The 17,459-nt window shown below is 62.3% G+C and overlaps 1 long non-coding RNA gene across 1 annotated transcript; it reads left to right on the forward strand.

Annotated features, from left to right (window-relative positions):
• Window positions 1-3,699: 3,699 nt before the first annotated feature.
• On the forward strand, window positions 3,700-5,456 carry LOC132695448 (uncharacterized). Its single transcript, XR_013556535.1, has 3 exons — window positions 3,700-4,042; window positions 4,575-4,839; window positions 4,981-5,456. It is a non-coding gene; the product is annotated as an uncharacterized LOC132695448 (long non-coding RNA).
• Window positions 5,457-17,459: the final 12,003 nt, after the last annotated feature.

The following is a 17,459-nucleotide window of genomic DNA, read 5'->3' on the forward strand; positions in this document are numbered from 1 at the left end:
CCGCACAGAGCCCGACGCGGGGCTCGAACTCACGGACCGCGGGATCGTGACCTGAGCCGAAGGCGGACGCTCCACCGACTGAGCCACCCGGGTGCCCCAAAAGTAACGTCTGTTTTTGAAAAAACTTGTTTCGAGATACGAAATGACTACCTTACAGAAAGTTGGGGAAGCGAAATGCACTCCTGCTCTACGACCCAGCGATTCATTCCCCTGCTACATCTATTCCCCTAAATAATGAGAACATATGCCCACCAGCAGGTGTACGTAAGAATATTCACGGCACCTTTTTTTTTTCCAAAGGAGCCAAAAACTGAAGGCAACCCGATGTGCGTTGGAAACGAATACGTAAGTGAAAGTAAAACGAGAAAGATCACACGTGTTACGGGCTGAATGTCCGGGTGCCCCCGAAGTTCATGTGCGGAAACATCACGCCCGGTGTGATGGCGTCTGGAGGGGGGGCCTTTGGGAGGTAATTAGGTTTAGATGAGGTCCCGAGGGTGGGGCCCCAGGCTGGGACGAGTGCCCTTCGGGGAAGAGAAGAGGGGGCACACGGTGCGAGGCGGCAGTCCGCAGCCCCGGGAGGGAATGCTCACCAGAACCCCACCGGGCGGCCCCCCAGTCTTGGCCTTGAGCCTCCAGAATACAGGTCTGCTGTGCAAGCCCCCCACTCAGCGTTTTGTCAGCTGAGACAGCCGTGTTCGCCGAGGTTTTCCAGTAGGAGGTTAGACACACATCGCGTACGTGGCTCACGTGATACATGAGGACGAATCGGCCCGTCTGACGATGAAGGCGGAGAAGTCCCACGATCCGTGACGGGGGACCCAAGAAAGCCAGTATCGTGTAGTCCCAGGCCAAGCCCAAAAGCCCAAGACCCAGGAACACGAATGTCCAAGGGCAGAGAAAATGGATGTCCCGGCTCAGGCAGAGAGAGGGAGAGAGGATTTACCCTTCCTCTGCCTTTTTTGTTCTATTTGGGCCCTTGAGGGGCTGGATGACGCCCACCTGTTCCGGGGAGGGCACTGTTCTTTACTCGCTGTACCTAGCCAATGCTGCTCTCCGCCCTCACAGAAGCACCCGGAAAGAATGTTTTACCAGCCATCTGGGCCTCCCTTCGCCCGGTCAAGGTGACACGGGGATTTGGCCAGCCCAGCCCAGCAGGAAAAATGGCAAAGCCGAGCACCAACCCAGACGTTTGGTCTGCAGCCAAGGCTTCAACAGCGACTACCCCATGCTCGCTTTCCGAAGAAGGTTCTGGAGACCCGGCTCCGACCTTCCCAGGGCGCTTCAAGCTGCTCTCGGACAGCGCCCTGTTGACACCTTGCGCGAGATGATGTCCCACTGCGGGCGGTCCTGTGCGTTGTAGGATGACCACAGCATCGCTGGCGTCTACGTGGGAATGCCTGGAGCCGTCCCCCCACCCAACCGTGACACCCAGAAACGTCCCAGGCATCGCCAAGCGTCTCCCGGGGGCAAGAGCGCCAGCCTGAGCCCCGCTGCCGCTGGGAGAGCTGGCACATAGCCGGGAGTCGTGCCAAAGAGGGTTAATAATTAAAGCAACGCTAATAAATGCAACAGTGACAGTGACTACACAAACGACAATAATTTCGACAACCACAGCCATGACACGGGTAATCGCGGCGGCGATAATAGGAGCACACGCAATCCTGGGACACAGCAGTGGCGACATTAAACAGCGTGATGCGGACGCGAGCCGTGGAATGACCTAACTGCGGCGGAGACAGCAGAGGCTCCGGTGTCCCACTGCCCAAAGTACCACTCCGTGTCACGTTCCTTTGTCAAGGCCACCCCTCTAATGTCCCAGGGTAAAGACCCCATGGGGCGTCTCCACGCACGCCCGAGACGCTCGGACGGAGAATGAAGACGCACACAGGAAGCCGCTGGAAGTGTCTGGGGACGCGGGCAGCATCCCACACGGCCTTGACCACGAGCGAGGACACAACGCAGGCGGGGCCGTGAGGGGCGCCCGGGGCCAGGCCGTGAGGGGACTCGGAGACCTGGTCCTTGGCTGGTGGCCTCCCTGACGCACAGCCTTCTCCACACCTGTGCCTTGGAGGGCAAGGGGGGTGGGGGTGTCTCTCCTTCAGACCCCCAGCCTCCCGCTCCCCGGGACAGCCCCACATCCCCCGGGTGTCACGTCGAATTCTCCAGCGGCCCCGTGCACACTGCGCCCGAGTCCCCGCCCCAGGCCGGCACGGCGGCCTCCAGAAGGATGCGTCGAGGTCCCTACAGGGAGTGCAGACGAGGCGGCCCAGCTGGGCTGAAAGTGGAGTTGGCGGCTCGCCAAAGGCCGCCAGATGTCAGGCAGGGCCTGTCCCTGAGTGCAGAAGTAGGGGGGGCCACAGCCCCAGAGCGCACGGGGCCCCGATTCCCCAGCCCGCCCCCCGGCAGGGCCCCCACCCTTCCTCCTGGGCCGGGACACGGGGAGGAGGAAAGGGTGAGCGAGAAGGGTTGTGACCTCTGGTTCTGGAATCCTCCCCCCCCACCCCCACCTGGGAAACAGAACCCAGGACGGGGACCTCGAAGGTTCAGATGTGGGAAGGGGGACGCAACCTTGCCCCCAGCCCAGTCCATACGGCCACTTCCTGTTCCACAGGCCCCTCCCACTTCCGGCCCGCCTCCCTGCTCTACATGCAGGCGCGCGCGCACACACACACACACACACACACACACACACCCCGCGTGCACACGCCGCAAACACACGCACACGCGTACCACGCACGCACCATGCTGAGACGCCGACACAGCCCCGCTTTCACACACGCCCCCGCCCCAGATGCACACAGACACGGTGCACGCACACACACGCCCTCGCCCCAGGCTTGCGGGTGCAACAGACACGAGGCGCCATCGCGGGTGCGCACGCAGCCCCAGGGAGGCCCCGAAGGAGCTCCCGCCTTAGGCACGGTGGCGAACGCCTCCGACCCGTCCTGGGGACGCGGCGTCCGCGTCCTCCCGTGGCTAAACTCGGGCCGGTGGTCCAGCTGCCCGGGGACCCTTCCCTGCCTACTCCCTCGTGTCCGGGGGGAGGAGACGCAGCCCGGGATGCGTGTCCCGCACACGGGTGTGGGGCACAAGTGGGTGTGGGGTTCCGATTACCTGGGGCTGGAAAGGGGCCGCGGCACCAGAGAGGAGGGGGCTCCGTGTGGGAGAGGGGGAAGGATGCAGGGGGCGGGGGGCCGAGGAGGGCCACTCTCGGGATGGTTTCCAAGGGGCGGGGGGCTCCGCAGGCCTCACGGGCTGGTGCCCCTTCAAGGCGGCGTGCCCACGAGGCTGGCTAAACGTTGGAACCCAGCGGCCTTCTAAGCAGAGGGGCGCGTGAGGGCGTCTGTGTGTCAGCCTCTAGGGTGAGCGTGTGGGGTCGGTCTGCGTGCAGCTGGGCGTCCCGAGTGGGGCGCAGCGGGGCAGGGACGAGGACGGGGTAGAGGGCAGGACGGGGCGCGGCGCTCGAGGGAACCCGCTTCTCCAGACGCTCGTCATTCACGAGCCTGACGACGTCGATAAACGCCGAACGGCGGGTGTCAGGCTGGACTCGGCTCCCTGTCCCCGGCCCGACCCGGGGCCGCGCCCGGTGACCCCGGACGGCTCCAGTGACAGCACACCGTGCCTGCTGCTGCCCACGCGCCCTCCGCCCGTTTGCGTGGTTGCTAGGAGGTTTCCATGGCAACCGATAAGGGCTGAGGGAAGCCTGGCACCTTCACACATCCCCCTGCGCTGGTGGGCGCTGGGCCCCCGCGGCCACTCCGGGGATTGGCCACCCACGCGGGGGCCGGGGGAGGGGGCGGCTGGACCCCCGCAGACCCGGCAGAAGCCGACACGTCGGGGGGACACAGGCCGAGCAGGAGCAGAATGAGCTGAGGAATGGGGCGGGGGGCCGGGCGGCTGGGGCATAGAGCCCCCCGGGAGACAACACCTGCTGCCCTGAGGGGTCGCCCTGCGTCGGCTCAGCCAGCCATTCCCGTGGCCTTGTGACCGCGAGGCTGATTTTCCCTCAGGCCACAGATGAGGAAAGCGGGGCCTGAGGGTGAGCTCGGTCCCAAGCTGAGCCCCGGGGTTTGTCACCCGTGGGCCCGGCGCTGGCTGGGCCCGGCACCCCTTATCCTGACCGCTCGTCCTCCAGGGCTGTGTTCTGACGGCCTCCATCTGAGAGCAGGATCACCCAGGCGCAGAGAGGCCAAGGGTCTGATCCCAGGTCACACAGCACAGCGGGGATGGCCAAACAGGAGGGGACGGGGGGGGGGGGGGGGCTGTCTGGGCGCAGCCAAAACACCTGGTCCTGGGATGCAGTCCAGCCGGGGAGTCGCAGCCCAGGGGACACGCTGGTGTAGACGGGGGCCATGGAAAGTGGTGTAATCAGACACCTAGGAAACGGAGCCGGGGGAGGGGGAGACAGCCGCTGCATGGGACTGGGCGGACACAGCTGGGCCTATCCTCAGTCCCCGGGGTGAAGACAGTGACCCCATGCTCCCCAGGGGCTGGGGCGAAGGCCCTGCCCCCCAGTTCTCTCCAGGGCTGGGAGGAAGGCGGTGTCCCCACTGCTCCCCCTGTGGTCACAGGGCAGGCAAAGAGGGCTTGCACTCTGTCACGCAAGGAAACGGAGGCCCAGAGACGCCAAGAGACCGGCTCAGGCCACCCAGCTCTGAGTGGCGGAACCAGCCCCCCACACGGCTCTCCCACCTCCTGGCCCTCCGAGGTTCCACTGGCGCCCTGACGTCTGAGCACACGCCCTACTGCCCTGCCAGGCCGTCCGGGGACACCCGACCCAGGACACCCTCCTGTGAATGGGGAAGGACGAGCAGCCGTCACCGTCGCCTTGGGCAGGTGGGAACTCTGAGCTCAAGGGCAGGGGCACCAGGGAGTCAGTGGAGGCAGGAGCAGGGCGGACCCCACAGCCCCACCCCTGAGCCGGGGTGGCCCCGCCCCATCCCACAGCCCCCCACCGCCTGCGCCCCCATCCCACAGCCCCTGTCTGGAGAGGAAGAGCACAGGACGAGCAAGAGACAAAGAAAAGCCCGGGAGATGGACAGCCGGGTGTCAGGGCAGAGCCCCCCCCCCTACTTCCCACTCCCCTACCTGCAGGTGGGGGCCCCTCCAGGCTTCTGCTCCCTCCAAGGAGGCAGCGTTGCCACGGCGACCACCATCACCTGGCAACTGAGCCGCGTCCTCCCGGGCACCTGCCGTGTCTCCTCTGGCTCTGGGGAGGGACGTGTGTCCAGAAGCCCCCTTGTCTCAGAAAGCCCACCTGCGGGGACAAGACAGGGAGACTGGGGCAGGAGGGGATGGGCGGAGACCCAGCTGGGAGAATCAGAGGTGGAACCCTCTCCTGCAAGGCTTTCATTTTTGTCAAAATTGGGAACAGCAGCTTTGATTTATGGGCTCATAAACATAACATTGTAAAGAAATGTTTTTCAAACAATACAAGAAAGTATACAAACGCAGGTTAAGACTCTCCCTATCTCCTCTTCGGTGACATCATGGGGCCATCCGTCTCTAGGTGCCGGACCGGGAGGTTAACAGTGGACGTGGTTTTCACAAGGGTCACCCACCGCACGGCTCACCCCGTGTCCCCGCTTAGCACCGCGTGTGGACATGTGTCCGGGTCAGCGACTCCACTCTCTCACCTCGGCCGCTGCCCGGGCGTGACTCACTGAGTGTGCCCAGAACTCTTGCTCGGGACAAAGCCTGGGCACTGGGCTCCCGAGATCCGAGACCTTGGGCCTGAGGGTGACTGGCACACCCACGGCCCAAAGCTAGGAAGGAACAGTCCCGGCTCTGAGAGAAGGGGCGGCCTTCATGGGGCGGAGCTGAAAGGGAGGAGCGGGCACGCTCCGCCCACAAACCAAAGCAGGCTTCCTGGAGGAGGCCCTTTTTTGGAGGAGATCAGGAACACGCATGGGAATATGAAAGTGAAGGCAGTGAGGGGAGAGGGAGGGACTGGGTGCAGCAAGGGCCCAGGCACCCTGACCTGCCTGCTGGGGGAAGGCTGGAGGCAGGGACTCCCAGGGGCCTAGGATGGGAGGACGGGAGGAAGCAGGGAGAAGGGGAGGCAGAACAGGAGAAACGGGGAGGGGGGGGGCGGGGGGGGCGGGGGGGGGGGGGAGATGGAGAAGGAGGAGGGGAGCAGCCCGCCTGGCTGAGCGCTGACGAACGCCAGGGTCACTCCACACTTAAACCGCCGCCCCCGTGGGCACCGTGCTCTCCCCATTTTCCAGGGCAGCGAACTGAGGGTCCGAGGCATTCAGCAAGACTTTCCAAAGACAACGGCCAATGAGGGATGGCATCCCGGGAGAACCCTCTCTGACTTCAGTCCCCAGAGCCCACTTCAGGCACCAGCTCGGGGCTCCCCCGGCCTCTCCCACCACTGCTGCTCTCAGAAATGTGTCCACTGAGGCCCCTGGCGTGCCAGATCCCTCTGGGCTGAGTGTGCCTGCAGCCTGGGACTCTCCTAGGGACGTCCGGTTGGTGCCCGGGCCCGTGCCCAGGACCCACACCATAGTGTGGGCCTGTCCTACAGAGCCTTTGGCCGGGAGGCGGCTTTCCAGGCCCAGAGAGGGTCAGGCTCTTGGAGGGCAAGGCCCGATCTCCTCCTGGGAGAAGCCGTGCCCCCCCACCCTCTGGGCGTGGGGGGGGCAGGTCTGGATGGGACGCCCTCGGCCTGTGCTGCCCCCACGGTGAGAAGGCCCCCCCACCCCGAGCCAGGACAGCTCAGAAGTGAACTTGGAGGCGGGCCTTGAGCCCCACCTTGAGTGAAGGCCACCGCTCCTTCTTATCCCCCCCAACACACACACGGGCAGGACCAGAGAGACATGTGAACCCCACTCAAGGGCTCCCTAGGGAGTCGTCTCTCCCCCCGCAGCCCCTGAGTCTCCGGTCGGGCCTGCAGCTCCCCATTTGATCCGAGGAATCGTTCAGGAGGGAACCTTTCTGTTCCAAGCCACAGAGGCCTTTCCTCCCCACCCACCCCCCCAGGGTGAGGGGGCTGCCCACATCGCCGCCCACCCTCTTCCCGTCCCTGCCGCAAAATGGGGCTTCAGACTGGCAGGGAACAAGCCTCCTGAAGGAGAAGGCAGGGGGCAGGCAGTGGGCATACCTCTGCCGGCCGTGGTTGGCCCCTCACATCTTCCTCATCCTCTGAGCGTCTCCCCAGGGCCAGGGGCACCGGAGCCGGACCCACTCCTGCCCGGGGAGGTGGGGGGGGGGAGGGGGGCGCCCAATCCGAGAGCCACAGCCTGGAGTGCTCAGGCTGGAGAAGGGGAGCCTAGGAGGGCTTCCAGGAGGAGGCGGTGTGTTAGCAACAACCAGGGGCCAAAGAGAAGGAGGATGGTAATATCCCAAATGCGGATTCCCTAAACAGGCCTCTGTGCCAGCCCTGGCTGGTGGGGGACCTGAGGCCACTCGCAGACCCTGGGGGTGGGGAGGGGACTCCAGAGAAGGGGCTCGGGGTCGGGGGAGGGGGGAGCTGCCCTCGCCGTGGGGGATGAGAAACACTGAAAGAGAAATAGGTCACTCGGGACAGAGGCCCCACACCTCAGGCCAGGCCGGGCCTCACCAGGAGGAGCACGGGCCGGGGGCTGGGCCGGGTTCCTGGGTCCTCAGGCCAGCTCTGTCCTCACTGCAGTGGTTTGAGTGTCCAAATCCTAAACCCCAGAGCCTGTGAACGAGCCTGTATTTGGAGAAAGCGTGTTGCATGCTGGGTTATCTGGTGGGGCCTAAATCCCTTGACAAGTGTCCTTGCAAGAGGCGGAGACCCAGAGCAGAGGCCGCGTGCAGACGGGAGCAGACACCGGAGACGCGGGAGCAAAGCCCGGATCGCCCGAGCCACCCAGAGCTGGAGGGGACAGGAAGGATCCACGCCTAGAGTCTCAAGGGACAGCGTGGCCCTGCCCACCCCCTGATCCTGGACTTCGGGCCTCCCGGGTGTGAGAGAAAGAATTTCCATCGTTTGAAGCCTCCCGGTGTGGGGCAATCGGTCGTGGCAGCCCCGGGACACTGACACGCGGAGCCTGGGTGGTGGTAGGGCCTCTGTGCGGTCCGAGCCCGGCTTCTGCCCACGCTGCGCCCCCGGGGAGGGTGGGAAGGTGGCCGGTGGGTGCAGGACGGCAGGAGGGTGTGCGAAGCAAGCCGGGGAGTGGGACAGGAGGGCCCGGCACCGCTCCGGAATGATCGCCCCCACCGCCAGACCCCTCCCACACAGCCCCCACCAGCGCTCACGCCCAAGGGCACCCCAGCTCGTCTCCAGGCGTCGCCCAGAAGGCCGGCCCTGGGAACCCACAAATGAGTGGGGCTCCATGCCTCCCAGGGCCCTTTCAGGCCTGTCCCACCCGGGGAAACTGCAGAGAGAGTGGGGGGCGCAGGGAGAGCAGGGGCCCCAGCGGGATGTGGGGGCCCTGAAGGCGCCGCCGTCCCCAGACCCCCTTAGCGCCCGCGGGTGGCTGCCACCTGGAGCCTGGTGCCCCGACTCCCGGCATCGCGAATGGGGCTGCGGCGCCCCCTGCTGGCCGCAGTGACCTTCACAAGGCAGCCCGGGCGGGAACCGGGGCGCAGTAGAGCCCGTAGGCGGGACGGGCCGACACTCGGCCCCCCGCAGCCCAGCCGGGAAATCTGTTGGCGGGGGTTCCGGGCCGGCAGCGTTCTCGGAGTGAAGGGAGGAAGTCGTTAGCGTCTGTTTGAGGAAGGCCGCACGGTTTCTCCCTGCTGTTGTTTGTCTAACATCTGCCTGCGGGCATCTGGCCAGCCTTGTGTCCTGCCTGGAGTCCTTCCCACTCCTGCAGGGAGACCAGGGCCCCCGCCCCGGGGACAGCAGCCCGAGGCCACACAGCTACTGGGTCCGAACCCGGCCTGGGACTCTGGGGGCAGGGCCCCACGCTCCTAAAGCCCAGAGCTTGCTCTCGCGCTGTGCTGTCACCAACTTTAAATTTAACCGTTTTGAGCAAGGGCCCCTCACTTTCACTTTGCACTGGGCCTTGGCCGTCGCGTCCTGCCCTTGAGCTGGTGGATGCCGCCCTCGCCCCGGGGCTGGTGGGTGAGCTGGGCCTGGCCCTGTAATGCCCGTGGTCCCCACAGGGGCAGCTGTCCCCGCTGGTCCCCCTCCATGCGCCTGAGCTCCAGGACAACGTCAGAGCGCCTGGACGCCTTCCCTGGCTGCCAGGCTGAGCTAGACGCCTCCTCTAGGCTCGCTCACCCCGCGGGCCTCTGTCCCATTGGGATCTGAGCTGGCGTCCCAGTGCCATGGCGTTCCGGCTCCCCGCGCAAAGCCAGGCACACAGCAGGAAGGCTTTACTGATGCACTGACCGGTGAACTGTCCGGGACGCTGAGAGGCTGCAGGTGTGGGTGCTCTAGCTCCGGCCCCGAAGGGCCCTACGCCCAGGCCCCGGTCCTGAGGAGCCCCCGGGATGGGTGGTCAGCCCTCCAGTCCCCGAGGCCGGACGCCCCGACGTGGGATCTGTGGAGCTCGGCTGCCATCTGGTGGCCGATGGGGAGAAGGCGGCACACCAACCTGGGGAGGCGGAAGGGTGGGGCCCAGCAATGTAGATGGAAACTGGGACATCGGGTGGGTGGGGACGGGGCGCCAGGGCAGAGACAGCCATGCCACCCTCCCCGCACCACTCTCCAAGTAGCTGTTCGCGCTGTGGATGAGGAACGGAGGGGAAGGGAACGAGGTCATGCAGCTGGTGAGTGGCAGGGACCCCGGACCCCCAGCTGGGCCTCCAAGAGCCAAAACTCCTCCCAGAGTCCCCCAAGCCACGGCCAGACGACCCCTCCTCAGGTTGCCCTCCAGAGGCTGTCGGGCGTTGGACCCCAGCATCGACATCTGGTCCTTCCCCCAAGCGGACCGTCCTCACCCTCTGTCCAGGGCTTGCAAACTCAGCTTCCGATCCCCTTTTCCACCAGGAGCCTACGCTGTGTAGACGGGCTAGGGCCAGCATAGGCTGAGTGGGCCCCCAGGAAAGCCCACTGGTGCCCGGGAGCTGGGGGGTGGTCTTCAGAAGCGGCAATGGATCTCTGGTCCCGCCTCTTCAACGTGCAGGTGGCGAATGATGTAAGGAGGGGCGGCGGGCAGAGGGACATCCACCTGCTTGCGCCTCCGTTCAGCCTGTCGGACAGTGGGGAGGTTCCCACCTCTTGGATCAAACAAGATAATGTTTACACGGCGTTTCGCAGAGGCTTGGCCTCAGAAACCAGCCCCCCAGACCCCGGCCCCGCTGAGCACCTAGGCTGCATCTGGCTATGCAGCAGCCTGTTGGGGGACAGGGCGATGATTAGCAGCTTCTCTGCTCCCAGAGGCGCCCAAGTTAATGCCCCCCAGGGCAAGGGCGTGGAGGTGAGGGGGAGGTAAGGAAGTCCCTGAGCACAGCACTACAACCCGCCTGCCCTCAACAGCCTTCAGGGGCAGCCCCACCGTGACCCCTGCTTTGGGCTCCCCAGTCCTGCTGAGGATTTTCGGGACCACCCAGGAAGCCCAACCCGGGGCTCATTCTCTCGTCACTTCCGTGTCACTTCCCGACTGGCCCAGGGCCACAGAGACCATTCATCTCCTGTCCAGGGCCTCGCAGAGGCGAAAGCTCACCTCCGTGATCGGCCACAATAAAGGGCCGACCGGCCGGAGGTCGCCTTGACATCCCTCAGCAGATAGACGGGCAAATGAACCGTTGCATCCGGACAACTATTTGGCAACAAGAGACGTGAGCTACCAAGCCACGAAAAGCCACGGAGGGACCTTAAACGCACGATGTGAAAGCAAAGTCTGAAAAGGCCACAAGCTGCATGAGTGCAACCCTATGACATCTGGAGAAGGCAGAACTAGGGAGACAGTAAGGAGACCCGTGGTTACCGGGGGAGGGGAGGAGGGAGGAGTTTTAGGGCAGTGGGGACACTCCCAACAGTGGGTACGTGTCCCTGTACATTTATTTGTCCAAACCCATAGGGTGTGCAACACCGAGAAGGGAGTCTAACGTCGACTGTGGAATCTACGTGACAACGGCGTGTCCACGCAGGCTCACCAAATTGGAAAAGATGCCCCACTGTGGTGGGGGGTGTGGACCACGGGGGAGGCCGTGCATGGCGGCCGCAGGTATGTGGGAAATCTCTGTACTTTCTAACTCAGTTTGGCTGTGGACGCGAAACTGCTCCAAAGAGTAAAGTCTATTGCTTTAAAATATTTGTTTAGGCGTGAGGTTAAGAAGTGTAATCAAGCAGAGATTACGGGAGCGGGGGCCAGGGGGTCTTTGCGAGGTTGGGGTCTGTCCGAGTGGAGACTGGCAGGCACGGGTATCAGCCTACTCCTGATACAGCGGAATGGTGTTGGTGGGCACAGCAAAGGGCTGGGTGTCCAAGCACCTGGTGGTGAGCCAACAGTCATTTCGTGCCGAGGAGTTTGTTCACCTGAGTGAGCAGTTGCTCAGATAAATGGATTTTCTGGAAGCTTCTGAAACAATAAAGTGCTTTGCAACTTTATTTCCCTGGACAAGAAATTTCTGGAATGCCCAAGTCACAATAATGTCTCAGTTCTCCGTCCGATGAGCCGTGTGCTTGCGGGCAGTTTGGTCTCAGGTCCTAGGGGGAAGGCACAGGGACTGACCGGCAAGGGCCAAGCTGAGGTCCCAAGAGCAGAACTCGCAGGGGATGGGGGGATAACTGTATGAGGCCTCAGTGTTCCCATCTGCAGGGTGGGGCTCACTCCTGCATAGATGTACAAGGCCCTTCCATCTCCAGTGGGTGGGTCTGCTTAAAGCTAGGCTCCAAAGGACTGGGAAATTGCCCATCGGAGGCCCTCATGGAAAGGGGGGAGGGCCAGGAAAGGAGAGGCAGGGCTAGGAAGTGGGGGCTGGGTATGCGGAAGAGGTGACCCCCTCCTTCTCTACACAGCTAAGCAGCCCCAGGCCCTGACTTTTCTGCCCACCCCAACCCCATGGCTCCCTGTCCCTCAACCACCCCCAATCCCTACTTCCTCTCCTTGCATCTTGTTGAACCTGACCCACCCCTGCAAATCCATTCTCCACACTGAGGTCAGTCTAAGGGAAACCCGAGTCGGACCCTGTCACTGACCTGCTCAAGACTCTCCCATGGCTCCCCATTGCCCTCCACAGGAAGGCCCTCCACCCCACCAAAATCCTAGCTGCCTGTTTTGCAGAAGTCGATCCCTAAATTCATATGGAAAAGTAAGCCTGGCCCCACAGCCTCTCCTGCTTTGCCTCCCACTCAAATCCCCAAGGCATATCCTCCACCCCGCCAGAAAGTCCAGGAAGCCACATCCCAGCCTTGCTGGACACCCACATCACAGCACTCATTACCTAGCGTTGAGGTTGTCCCTATCTGCTTCCGTCTCTCCCATCCCACTGTGAATTCCCCAAAGTCAAAGACCAGACTGGCTACCCCTGTGTCCATAGCACTCAATAGGGGCTCCACAGAGCAGGAATCAGACAAGGAGCAGTGATGGGTGGAAAGGTGGATGGATGGATGGATGGACCCATGGGTAGACGAGTGGATGGGTGGTTAGAAGGGTGGATGGAGGGATGGATGAATGGAGGGATGGATGGAAGGAAGGAAGGAAGGAAGGAAGGAAGGAAGGAAGGAAGAGCAGATGGGTGGATAGAAGAGTGGGTGGAGGGAGGGATGGATGGAGGGATGGATGGATGGATGGATGGATGGATGGAAGGAAGAAAGGAAGGATGGATGGAAGGATGGACCCATGGGTAGATGAGCGGATAGGTGGATAGAAGGGTGGATGGAGGGATGGATGAATGGAGGGATGGATGGAAGGAAGGATGGATGGGCGAATGGAGGGATGGATGGAAGGAAGGATGGATGGATGGATGGATGGACCCATGGGTAGATGAGTGGATGGGTGAATAGAAGGGTGGATAGAGGGATGGATGAATGGAGGGATGGATGGAGCGATGGATTGAAGGATGGATGGATGGATGGATGGATGGATGGATGGATGGACCCATGGGTAGATGAGCAGATGGGTGAATAGAAGGGTGGATGGAGGGATGGATGAATGAAGGGATGGATGGATGGAAGGAAGGATGGATGGATGGATGGATGGACCCATGGATAGATGAGCGGATGGGTGGATAGAAGGGTGAATGGAGGGAGGGAGGGATGGAGGGATGGATGGATGGAAGGAAGAAAGGAAGGATGTATGGATGGATGGATGGACCCATGGGTAGATGAGCGGATAGGTGGATAGAAGGGTGGATGGAGGGATGGGTGAATGGAGGGATGGATGGAAGGATGGATGTATGGATGGATGGATGGACCCATGGGTAGATGAGCAGATGGGTGGATAGAAGGGTGAATGGAGGGAGGGAGGGATGGAGGGATGGATGGATGGAAGGAAGAAAGGAAGGATGTATGGATGGATGGATGGACCCATGGGTAGATGAGCGGATAGGTGGATAGAAGGGTGGATGGAGGGATGGGTGAATGGAGGGATGGATGGAAGGATGGATGTATGGATGGATGGATGGACCCATGGGTAGATGAGCGGATGGGTGGATAGAAGGGTGAATGGAGGGAGGGATGGATGGAAGGATGGATGGATGGATGGATGGACCCATGGGTAGATGAGCGGATGGGTGAATAGAAGGGTGGATGGAGGGATGGATGAATGAAGGGATGGAGGGATGGAAAAAAGGATGGATGGATGGATGGATGGATGGATGGACCCATGGGTAGATGAGCAGATGGGTGGATAAAAGAGTGAATGGAGGGAGGGATGGATGGAGGGATGGATGGATGGAAGGAAGAAAGGAAGGATGGATGGATGGATGGATGGACCCATGGGTAGATGAGTGGATGGGTGGATAGAAGGGTGGAAGGAGGGAGGGATGGATGGATGGATGGGTTTTCAGCAGCCTAGAAAGTTCTTCCAGTGACAGTTTTGGGACAAGGGAATTCAATTCACTCCTGTATCTTCTCTCTCTTTTCTGGCTCCAATGGCTCCAGGTTGGACAAGGGTGTTGGGAGGGGACGGTCAGGCCAGATGAGCTACATGAAGGAGGGTAAGAGTCAGCACCACTCTTTGTCCTGGATTTCACAGCCCGGCCAAGGCTCCCTTGCTAGGGGCACAAGCAGTGAGAACAGGACCCATGGGAGCATCCTCAGAGCAGACAGGCCAACCCTGCTCTAAGACAAGTGGTGCCAAGGGGCTGGCCTGGGGAGGGCCTGGGCCCGCCCTCTCTGCTAAGCCAGGGGCAGACAAAGACCCGGAGAGGAGGAGAGAAGACAGACACGCTGCCGAGTGGGCTCATCAGGCCGGATCCTCCTGGATACTTAACATCCCCTCTGCACGAGTGCAGGTGCACACACACAAAGGCCCCCCACCGCCGTCCGGCCGCAAGGCACCCTGGCTGCTTCAAGCCACAGACCAGCCACCCCCGTCTGCTCTCAGAGTAGACCTCGCCCCCACCTTCTGCAGTAGATGTGAGATGTTAGGAAGTGGGTGGTGCTCTGTACCCCTGATTCCTGGCACAGAACTCCTGAAGCCGTTGTAAATTCCTAAGGGATAAAAGCACCAGGAGCGTGTCTCATTCTGGGTGGACTCCTGGGTGGGGTTGGCCACCGGGAAGACCACGCCACGGTTGGAGGCCTGGAACATTTGGCCCCTCCCCACCCTCCAGAGAGGGGCTGGCTGGTGGCGCCTCCGTGAGGAGGCCTCCATGGAACCCCAATAGTAGAGGGTTCGGGGAGCTTCCGGGACGGTGAACGCATCCATGTACCGGGAGGGTGGTGCACCCCAATTCTACAGGGGCAGGAGCTCCTGCACCGGGGACCCTCCCTGACCTCGCTCTATGTACCTCTTTACCTGGCTGTTCTGTCCATCTGTGTCCTTAGCATAGCCTTTAATAAACTGGTAAACGGAAGTAAGTGCTTCCCTGAGTTGCGTGCACTGTTCTAGCACATGACCAAATCCAAGGGGGACGAGGTCATGGCAACCTCCCGCTTGTAACCAAGTCGAGACAGAAGCTGGGGGTACCCTGGGGACCTCCTGCTTGCCACCGGCACCTGAAGTGGGGGGCAGTCTTGTGGGACTGAGCCCTTCACCTGTGACGTCTGATGCTGCCTCCAGGGAGGTGGTGTCAGAATCGAGTAAGATTGTAGGACGCCCGGCTGATGTCACCAAGTTGCGTGATGGGGTGCGGGGGGGGGGAACCCACACATCCGGGGTCAGAAGCCTTGTGAATGTTGTAATCGCTCGTGAGTAAAGGAGGGACACCGGAGGAAGGCTGTGGGACAGGTAAGGTTCGTCGTGCCCATTTCACAGAAAGGCTAACGGAGGCCCCCCGAACCGAGTGGCTCAGTCGGGAGCCAGGATCCCTTGACGGGAACTGCCCATCACTCATCTACAAAATCCAAGAATCCCTTCGAGAGGAGCCCTGCAGGTGTCAGCATCCACCTGGATGTGCCCCTGGGGACCCACCCGTGGTGCCAAAGCTCATTTTCATTTGCTCCCAGGGCTCGTCCTGCAGAGGCTCCTTGAGCGCCTACTGTGCGCGTGGCGCTGCGTCCCGCGACGAAGACACAACAAGCAGCCAAACCGAGGGCTCGTGGCGCCGGACGCCTTCAGCGCGTGAAGGTCACTCCTTCCCACCGAGACGAGGCCTGGAGGCAAATGTAGCCGATGCCAGCAAGGGCGGCACCTGCCATCGAGGGGAGGGGAGGGCTGCCCGCAAGAGATGCTTCTTCATGGGAAACTGGAGGTAACACGGAGGTATCCGGCTAAGGGGGAGCACACAGCACCAACAGCAGGTGCTGGAACCTTGCAGTGCCTGAGGACAGGGAAAGCAGGCCATCGATGAGACCAAACCCGAGGGCTGGAGATTAAGGTCTTAGCGTCTGAGCCACATTGAAGACCCCAGAAGGCACACGCTCTGAGGGTCGGCTTTGGAGGAATCCCGGTGCTTTCTTCTAAACTTCGAGGTGACCAGGGTCTAAGGGCGAAATAGAAACAGCGACGACGATGTAATTGTCTGCGATCCGCTCACCTGCCCCACCCAGGCCCCTAAGCTTCGGCAGCAGGATCTGGGAGCCAGAGAGGCTGGTGGTGTGAACGGAGCGGCCCCGGGGGGGCAGGGAAGGAAGAGTCTCAGGCTCCTGGGGGAGACGCAGACCCCGAGCGTGACCAGGAGAACATTGCAGAATGTCAGCTGCGGGTCGTGACTCCGTCCTCAGCATGGGGCTTGGGCCGGAGGCCGCGGCGTCCTTAACTTGCTTCTCGCTAATTTTGGACACGACGCAGGACCCGGTTCTTTTCATCCCCTGGGTGGCCGCCCTCGGTCCACGGAGTAACGCGCTCGCTCCGATCCTCCCACTATCGGAGCATCACGCGCTTGTTACCAGGCGTTGGGAAACGCTAACTCGAAAAACCAGGAAGAACAGGAACTTCCCGGACGGTAGGGGTGCAGCGCTCGCCCCTGATGGCCCGTCCTTCCTCACCCGGGCGTCCCAGGGGGGGCTCTAAACTTCATCTGTTGGCCTCGGCGTTTCCCCACGTCCTTGAAAACGCGTTGCGGAGGGAGGAGGCCTCACCAGTTCACCGTCCACTGGTCCACTTTCGTGGGGCACTCGTGTGGCTACAAATAACGCCCTGAGGAACAGCGTGAAGGGCTTCCAGACCGGGAATTACCGGGGCAGCTCACTTCCTGAACCGCACAGCGGACTTGGCCTCCAGCCAGCGCGAAGTTCACCTTCCCCCACTTCCAGAGGGCCACTCCCCTGCCCCCCCAACCTCCCCACCCCCCACCCCACCCCCAGTCCAGAGGGGTCTGTCGTCACCGGTGCCGCTGCGGATCTGAAGCTGGGAGGCGGCCTGCCCTGCCCCAGCGCTGGCCCTCCGACCCCCACGAGGATGAGGTTTGCCCCGGGGGCCTCTTGTCGGTTCTCCGGAGCCTGGCTGGGGCTGAGGCTGGGAGGCTGGGAGGCCTGCTTGCCTGAGAAGCCCGCAGAGCCGGGTCCGTGGCCTTGGCCAGCGGCTTCCTAACCTGTAAATGGAGACGACGGGGGGTCACGAGAGAACGCGTGGACGGCGGGCACCAGCAGGGACGGGCCACTGCACGATCTCCTCTCACAGCCCATCCCCCCGGGCTGGCCCGATTCAGGGGGACGGGCTGTTCCCTGGTCCGGGGCCGCTCCGGCCTCTTCCCAGAACAGCAGCGGATCAAATGCACTGGGCTCCTGGACTTCGTCGGCGACTTATTTATTTCCCTGTGCCTGGCAGGAGTTTCCATGTAACTAGAGGAGCCTTTTTCAAATTATATGTTCCCTCCACCGGCCACGCTGTTTGGAGGCTGGGGAGAGAAGGGGGTGTGTCAAGATCCTCGTGTCTCAGAAGCTCGTCCTATTTCGGAGGCCCAGGGCCCCATCGAGGGGCCGCCTAGCTCTTCAGAAGGGCAGAGGCCAGAGAACCCCGCCAGCTCCGGGAGGCCAAGCACTGTGG

The sequence above is a fragment of the Panthera onca genome, chromosome B4 (genome assembly GCF_046562875.1).
Source record: "Panthera onca isolate mPanOnc1 chromosome B4, mPanOnc1 haplotype 2, whole genome shotgun sequence".
Taxonomy (NCBI): domain Eukaryota; kingdom Metazoa; phylum Chordata; class Mammalia; order Carnivora; family Felidae; genus Panthera; species Panthera onca.